Source organism: Spea bombifrons, chromosome 1 (genome assembly GCF_027358695.1).
Source record: "Spea bombifrons isolate aSpeBom1 chromosome 1, aSpeBom1.2.pri, whole genome shotgun sequence".
Classification (NCBI taxonomy): Eukaryota; Metazoa; Chordata; class Amphibia; order Anura; family Pelobatidae; genus Spea; species Spea bombifrons.
This window is the reverse complement of record NC_071087.1, coordinates 21,557,395-21,566,598: the sequence shown is the minus strand read 5'-3', so window position 1 is coordinate 21,566,598 and position 9,204 is coordinate 21,557,395. Positions and strand designations below refer to the sequence as shown.

The 9,204-nt window shown below is 38.6% G+C and overlaps 1 pseudogene; it reads left to right on the top strand.

Moving 5' to 3' along the window:
• The first annotated feature begins 5,238 nt into the window (after positions 1 to 5,238).
• On the top strand, positions 5,239 to 5,750 carry LOC128482161 (40S ribosomal protein S11-like; annotated as a pseudogene).
• Positions 5,751 to 9,204: the final 3,454 nt, after the last annotated feature.

The following is a 9,204-nucleotide window of genomic DNA, read 5'->3' as shown; positions in this document are numbered from 1 at the left end:
CAAATATAAAAGAAACAAATTGAAACCGATGTGGGTTAGTGGGGACGTTAAGCAGAAAATTAAAAATAAGAAAATGGCTTTTACAGCATTTAAATCAGATGAATCAGAGGCATCCTATATAAGATATAAGGAAGCCAATAAAGCATGCAAAAAGGTGATTAAATGGGCTAAACTAGAAAATGAGAGGGTGATTGCTAAAGAGAGCAAAACTAACCCCAAAAAATTATTTAAGTACATAAATTCTAAAAAAACAAAGAATGAAAACGTAGGTTCATTAAAAACAGAAAGGGGAGTGTTGGTTAAGGAGGACCAGGAACAAGCAGAAACTTTAAATGACTATTTTTCCTCAGTATATATTAAGGAGGAACCTATGGCAATGGAGATACATAGGACCACTGAGAAAAATTTTCAGTCAAACTGTGATTGGATGGCTCAGGACAAGGTGCTGCAGCAACTAAAGAAAATTAATGTTAACAAAGCTCTGGGGCCTGACGGTATTCACCCACGAGTACTTAAGTCAGGAAATAAGGGAACCTCTGTTTCTAATCTTTCGGGATTCTTTTCTGTCAGGAATTGTACCAGAGGATTGGAGGAAGGCAGATGTGGTTCCTATTTTCAAAAAGGGTTCAAACTCTGTGCCCGGAAATTATAGACCTGTGAGCTTAACTTCCGTGGCTGGGAAAGTATTTGAAGGGCTGTTTAGGGATAATATTCAAGAATTCCTTGGGAAGAACAGCATGGTTTTATGAAACATAGGTCCTGTCAAACTAATTTAATTGCATTCTATGAAGAAGTAAGTAGAAGTGTTGATCAGGGTGTTGCAGTGGATGTAATCTACTTGGATTTTGCCAAGGCGTTTGACACGGTTCCACACAATAGGTTAGTATTCAAACTGGGTAGTGAATTAGGGGTCACGACAAATGAGAAGGATTTGGGAATTGTTATAGACAACAAACTAGGCAACAATGTGCAATGTCAGTCTGCGGTTGCTAAGGCCAGTAAGGTATTGTCGTGTATAAAAAGGAGCATCAAGTCGCAGGATAAAAATATCATTTTGCCTCTGTATAAATCAATGGTAAGGCCGCACCTTGAATATGCTGTGCAATTTTGGGCACCTATTCTAAAGAAGGATATCATAGCACTAGAAAGGGTGCAGAGGCGGGCTACAAAATTAATAAAAGGAATGGAGCACTATAGTTATGAAGAAAGGTTAACTAATTTAAATCTGTTTAGTTTAGTTGCCTCAGAGGGGATATGATAACATTATATAAATATATTCGGGGCCAATACAAACCATTGTGTGGAAATCTGTTCATAAACAGGACTATGCGTAGGACACGTGGTCACGCGTTCAGACTGGAAGAAAGGAGATTTAGACTAAAGCAGAGGAAAGGGTTTTTTACAGTAAGGACAATAAGGATGTGGAATTCTCTGCCTGCAGAGGTAGTTTTATCAGAGTCTGTACAGACGTTTAAACTGCAACTGGATGGATACCTGGAAAAACATAATATTCAGGCATATAATCTTTAATTATGGGGAAACAGTTTATTGATCCAAGGAGAAATCTCACTGCCATTTTGGGGTCAAGAAGGAATTTTTTTCCCTGGTTAGTGCAAAATTGGAAAGAGCAAAACCGGGGGTTTTTTTTTGCCTTCTTTTGGATCAACAGCAACAAATTAACAGATATAGGAAAGGCTGAACTTGATGGACGCATGTCTTTTTTCAGCCTATGTAACTATGTAACTATGCTTATTGATTTATTATAGTGCTTTTATTTGGTGTAACCGTGTAGAGTAGGTTAACAGGACATAAGTCCTGTTTCACATAACAATTTTTCCTTACAGAAACAAAGGTTGAGGAGGGCACTGGTAGGACAAGCTTACAATTTAGAAGTAATAAACATGTTTACATGTAAAGAGAAAGTAAGTAAGGGATTAATATATAGGATACTGTTCTGTGTTGCCTGCCAAGGTCACATTTGTCTATATATAGTTCATATAGTTTTCTGTGATTTCTGTACCGTGTGAAATTATGTGTAAAAATTAAACTTGTTAACAATATCTGCCAAAAACATCAAGAGAAAACACGCAGATCAGCTTAAAATAAAGCAATACATTTTGAAATCTGTCATAGCAGGCAGTAGAAAATTTCATTATAAGGTGAACTTTTTTAAGGGTAATTTTCTACTCCATGTCAGAAAAGCCCTAGGATGAAGAAATGCTGCTTATACTCCAATCCTCAACAGTTGGACAGATGTGGCAAAAATGCAAAGATGTGATTGATTCCTTATATAAATGTGGGATTTTTTTTAATTTTTACTGGTTTCAATGAATGCATTGTATACACTTTCACAGCTCTTAACGAAACATCCTCAATGTTCCCCAGCGTGATTCAGATCAATAACATTGTTCCTTTTAAGGAAAGCTGTTGATTATTAGTTGTAGCATTTTAAGCCAGAGTATACTATATAGATGATTTGGGTTGCTGCCTAGGGCACCTGGGCTGGCTATATCATATGCCTGACTCTAGAAAAAGTAACATATTGCAATTACTGGCAACTAGACTTTCGGATTCGTACCGATTTGCAAATTTTCCGAATTTTGGAGCTTGAGGCCAGACCCCACACAAATTGACTGAAATTTGCATTCACTCACATTCCCACTCTCTCGCATTCTCGTTTACTCTGTCTCACATGCTCTCTGAATGTTTTCTTGTCTTCTCTGCCAACCACTTCTACTTCTGCTGCCCACTTCCGCTTTTGTTTTCCGCATCTTCTTCTTCTGCATCTTCTTCTTCATCATCTTCTTACCTATATCTATTACCTTCTCTTCTCACGTCTCTATAGTATCTTCAATCTTCAATCCTTAATCTGGTATTTTCTTTCTTTAATCGTACCTCTGGCAGGCATAACCCATAACCCGGCATGAATTTTAGCCAAAATGGCAGAGCGGCTGTGAGGTCTTCCTCAATCCTCCAATCAGGGAAGAGGACGTCACAAAAAGTGCCAACTGAAGGCAATGCCAACTGAAGGTGGCTCTTGCGATAACGTACTGTTAGGCCTGTCCAGGCTGAGGTGCTGCTTATTTCTCGTATTCCCTTTCTTGCTATAGTTCCCTGTCTCCCAGATCTCGTTTTGTTTTGTACCGGTAACATTCACTGCTATGTCAGGGCCCTGGTATGTAGCCACACAACTATGGGTGCTCAACACCCAGGAGAGTGCAGTTGCCCTGCACCAGGCCCTGTCCAACTCCACTACTGAATAACATCATTGGGCGCCCTGGGTCCCTACGGTAAGCCGTATGGACCTCACCCCTGACACGTCCTCTACCGATGCCCCGAATTTTCAGCCAAACCAAATGGACGCAGAACAAAATTTGTTGCCAGAAAACATACACGTCTACTGGGAACTGTACTAGAAAATATGAGTATAGCAGGCAAACAAATGAACAAAACTTCATTTGTTTTGTTGAGGTCCCTTGTTATTGGAGATTTGTATGATTTGTTTTTAAGAAAATGGCTTGTTTTGTGTGTCCCCATAAAGGAGGGACCCTAACAAACAAAACAAATGAAGTTGAAAGAATCCAAGTGCACAAGACTACTATATACATCCTTCTAATGAACTGACTATAGGGTATTCTCCATTTAAGCTAGGATGGATAAGTGTGTAAAAAACATCTTATTACGTTGTTCTACCCCAAATGTTTTGAATAAATCTCAGAAATAAGTGGCATTTGGCAAGTGGCAAGCTTATATATGAGAGTATTATTACTGAGTCAACCATAAAAAAAAAATCCAGAGACATACAGTTGGGGCCCCTAAGCTCCTCCTATACGCAGACAGTTACAGGCTTATATACACTAACATATTAACATTCTCACACACACAAACCGGGTAATGGCTGGCACATTCTGGCCTGAGAGAACACAGGTAAGGCTCTTGCCAGCATCCCCAGGTAACTAATATGCACACTGGAACACTCACCATAACAGACACTCATCACAGTCTATCATCACACCTGATATGTGTTATGTGTGACATTGAAAGTGTGATAGAAGTAATGCGTGATTGATAGGTATGATGGGTGTGATGTGTGTGATGAGAGTGAGGTGGGATATGCGATAGATGTGACAGAGTGAGTTATGATGTGCTGTACTGTTTAACTTATGATGGAAACTTTCCAACAAGACATAAACATTATTTCATTCCCAACAGTATTCTTAAATCTCTATAATATCACTATGCTTGTAAGGAACTGACCAGATTAGTAGACGGAAAGCAGTCCTAGATTATGTTATCAGAGGACTTCACTCAAGATCTGCCATTTTGCGCCATGATAACCTTGTTTGAACTTCTGCTAAAATGGGGGGGCTTATGTTGACATACTTTCCCCCGATTGGTGGAAGTTTGTTGAGAGGTTATGTCTACGGAGATTCAGGGAAAGAAAAGAAAAAAAGAAATAGAAAATGTGAGACACAGAAGCAGAAGTGGTCGGCAGAGAAGGCATAAGACATTCAGAAAGCATGAGAGATAGCGAAAGAAAATGAGAGAGTGAGTGTGGGACAATGCAGACAAAGGGGAAAGTGTGAATGTGTCTGTGTGCCGGTGCCTGGACTGCCCTTTTCCTGCCCCTACGCCTCAATACCTTTCTTTATTTTTCTAATATGGGGAGAGGGGCCAGCAGGGTCGAGCCTAGGGTCACTGACGCGTGCAAAAAAAAATTACTGCCCCCGCAGTCTGCTATCTATGAATAACTTAATGTATTCTGAAAAACAAACATGTGACTAGTTTTCTACTGTGTCTGTAGAATGGGAAAACATGTAATATTCCCACTTCTGGGATGCATGAGATATTGATTTATTGATGAAGGTTTCTGCCCATAAAGTATGTATCTTAGGGCATGACCACCACATGTGTGTCGAGCCTACTTCAAGCCTCTCCAACAGGAATTCTTGAATCTCGGATACATTTTTTCAAGCTGTGAAAGGTCAAAGTACCACCTAAAGAGAAACAGAGAAAGGCCCATATAGTTTGTCCAACCTCTGAATTTTTGCCTTATTGCAAGGCCTTATCTTATATCTAGCTTAAACACCTTTACTGTATTTTTCTCGAAAACTAGGCTATTCCATGCATCCACTACCCTGTCAGTAAAGTATTTTTTCCCATTACCCCTCTAACAAGACTACGTCCTCTTGTTGTGATAGTATTTCTTTCTTCTTGCTCGCTCTTTTTCAGCCGGCAAGTAAAGATGGCGGAGATCCAGACTGAGAGGGCTTATCAGAATCAGCCAATGATCTTCCAGAACAAGAAGCGGGTTCTTCTGGGAGAGACAGGCAAAGAGAAGCTCCCCTGTTACTACAGGAACGTCGGGCTGGGATTCAAGACTCCCCAGAGAGGCAAACGATGGCACCTACATCGACAAGAAGTGCCCATTCACCGGCAACGTGTCCATCGGGGGCCGTATCCTGTCGAAGATGCAGCGTACCATCGTCATCCGCATAGACTATTTGCACTACATCCGCAAGTACAACCGCTTCGAGAAACGCCACAAGAACATGTCTGTGCATCTGTCCCCGAGCTTCAGAGATGTCAGATGGGAGATATCGTGACCATCGGAGAGTGCCATCCGTTCAGTAAAATGGTCAGATTCAATGTCCTGAAAGTCACAAAAGCTGCAGGGACCAAGAAACAATTCCAGAAGTTCTAAAGCTGGAGCTTCACTTCCAATAAAACTTTACAAACTCAAAAACAAATTCTATCATGTTGATTCCATTTAAGTATTCAAATGTTTCATATCCTTTAATCTTTCCTGGTACATTTTATCCTGAACCATTTTAATAGCTCTTCTCTGAACTTTCACCAAAGTATCTATATCCTTCTGGAAATATGGTCTCCAGTACTGTACACAGTGCATAATCACTCTTTCCCTCTAATCCCTCTTTCTACTGAATACCACTCCCTATACAACCAAGTATTCTGCTTCCTGCTGCTCTCTTGCTAGGTCTACCTACTAATATACCCTAAATTATTAACCCTAAATCCCTTTCCTCAGCTGTTGATGTTTTGGACAGAATCAACTATTATATACTCTGGCCCTTGGTTTTTACCCTCTAGGTGCATTATGTTACACTTATCCACATTAAATGTCAGTTGCCACAGCTCTGACCATTTTTCCAGTTTGCCTAAACCATTTGCCATTTGATGTATCCCTCCAGGAACATCAATCCTGTTGCAAAATTTATGTCATCAGCAAAAAGGCTGCAATATCACTAATAAAAATATTAAAGAGGAAGGTTACCTGAAAAATATCTCTGGGCTTTTGTCCAGGTATTTACTGTACATAAGTGGTGATACCTTCTGCCTTTCACCTACAGCAGCACCATCTCAAGGTTAAGCAAGAGATCCACCCTCAGTTTTGCACTGCATGACCACCACCACCAACAGCAGCACTTCACCTGAGGATACACACATCCAGCAGCATGCGATTGATTGTTCCGTCAGAGAAAGGAAGGTGATATCCCAGAAGCAGAAGCAGGGCACTGTGAGTAGGTAGACACATACCCCCACAAAGTTAAAGGTGTTATTCTTGTGAATGGTGGTCATACTAAATGTTACTGTTACATAAACAATATATTTCATGCTGTACATTTTCTTAATATAATTTATAATTATAATTAACTACAATCAATGTCACCTGAGTTAATTTGAGATCATAGTTTTGAGATACAATATAATACAGAATGTGTAGTGTAGTCTAGCGTAGTGTGAAAAAGGTTTGAAATCAGTGAAATGTTCCCCAAGTCATAGTTACTGGAATTACCTTTCAACTTATTTTAAAAATAACCACAATTATTGGCAGAATCCTAATTTGCTGGCAAATAGTATTATATTGTGTCCATTTTTTATTTCTTCTTGGATAAATGTTTGGCAAGGTGTCCCAATTAGCCGTTAGAAAACAGAACAGATTAATGAAATCTTTTGGCAATACTTTTCCAGTAGATTAATTTTTCAAATCTGCCAAAAGCTATGTTAAAACTTTAACAAGGCATGTATAATGAGATGTATGCCTGCAAATACCATCTGCCCTACTAATATGATTGTTTAATAGTAAGACGTGTTTGATATGTTATCAAGCATATTTTTTGTATGTAGGTTTAATGCAGTTGATTTCTCATGGTATTCACTAGTTAGAGTATCTTCTTACTAACGTATTTAAGAACACTAAAAAAGGTTTTATTTTGAATTTGTGGGAAGAAATACATCATGTTTCTGATCACTAGTTAGTGTTTATATGGCATGAATGCCCCAAGTGTTTTTAAGATGCATTGTATCTTCTGTTGACCTGAAAAGGCCCCATTCAAGTCTTTGGGATCTATTCAAATAAATAGATTGTGCAATGCATATTAAAAACACTTTTTTAAGTATATTGAGTACATATACATGTTTCCATTGATAAAACAGGGGCAATTTATATGTTTTTTTTTTAATTTTAGGTTTTTTGGTGTTGATTTTTTTTCTACTGTTACAGATTTTGAGATGGCCTCTTTCTTTTGCCCAAAAATGAGGATTGATAACTTTTTGGCTCGATCACTTGGCCCTTAAAAAGGTGAAAATCATCAATGCCTCCCATATGGTCATTTTATTATTTTTAACCCCACTATATTAAGATAATTGGGCATAACACCCCTCAAATTCATTAAATTACCCCATTCCCCAACGCACACTGGATGGTGGAAGAGAGGGGTAATTGTTGGGTCCCCCATTTTGTTTTATTAATTCTTATTATTTATGTGTATTGTTGGGAGGGTTAAAGCATTGCTGCTTGCAGAGGAAATCATGAAAGATATTAATTAACGCATATGCCATCACCTGAAAACCACAAAATTTAAATTTACATTCACATGTTATCACAAACAACTTTTATTGAATATGCAATTTTTAAGCGTATGACCTCAAATTGATTGATCACTCACATTCTTAGTAAATGAACCCCAATGAGTGACAAGACAGCTCTCTTTAAAATGAAGGCAGGAGCGAACAGGGTTATTGCTAGATCTCTAACAATATTGGACAGGCATAAGTTTGTACTTCCCCTTAGCTCCAAAACATTGAAGCTAATGACCCTCAAAGCTGTTTTGATAACAATTCCTGTTTAAGATAAAACTTTTTTAAAAAAGAGAAAAAATTCCAAACAATGTCTGAACTCAGCCGAACATACATTGCAATAAAAGACAAGCCCTGGATACTAAGAGGAAGGGCTGCATGACTGGGCCTATATTTAACTAGAAGCGTGCTGGCCAGGTTTTAAGGGTCATTTAAGGGACATCCTATGGGGTCCCACATCCTCGTAGGGGTGGGGTTTTGGTGGCTATTTAGGGGACCCTTTTTCCCGCCACTGATCAGAAATCTGTTAATCAGAGTGACAAACCAAAGAATTTCCCGCCCTCCCTCCCCAATTTTAATATGTTCTAACTGTATGTAGTGTACGGCAGAATTTTGAGATAGGTATGCTGAATTTACAATTGGTTGTTATGCCAACTTTCATGTTCAATTGGTTTTCTCCACGGGTTCAGTCCCTGGGGGAACTTTCGAAGGGTAGGGTGTTCCGACCCAACGGTCTCCGTTTGGAATTTGGCGGGATATCCCTACAAGATGTTGTTTGGTTATGGTTTTTACATGTTATTAATGCATAACCTATCTCTTGTTTTATTAATATATTAATATATTTTCTTGCACTTGTCACAGTTAATAAAGCACTGTGGCCTTACACTTTTTCCAATGACCTCATGTCTCTTGTGTTTTTTATTTCATGTCTTTTCGCTGTATGTTAACATATATAGTGCCCGAGTCATGTAAACTGGTAACTTAGCTGAACTGAACTCTCATTGTAACAATTGTATTAGGTAAATAAAGGTATATGTTCCCTAAAAATAAAGTTACCTGCATGTCAACTATTATAAAGTACTGGAACTGGTTCAATGGGTGGCACATAGCCAACACATTTCTTTTTTGTTTTGTTAATAAAATGCCAATTTTAAGGAACATTTTAGTTCTATGTTATAATGGAGATGTCCCAATGAGTTGAAAATATACATTGCCTTTTAAGAGAACATGCTGTTTCTGGAGCTTTCAAGGGTTTTAAAATTTGAAAACCTGTCATAAAGTAACAAACGGGCTTAAACCAAATTATCTTCAAGGTATGACTTT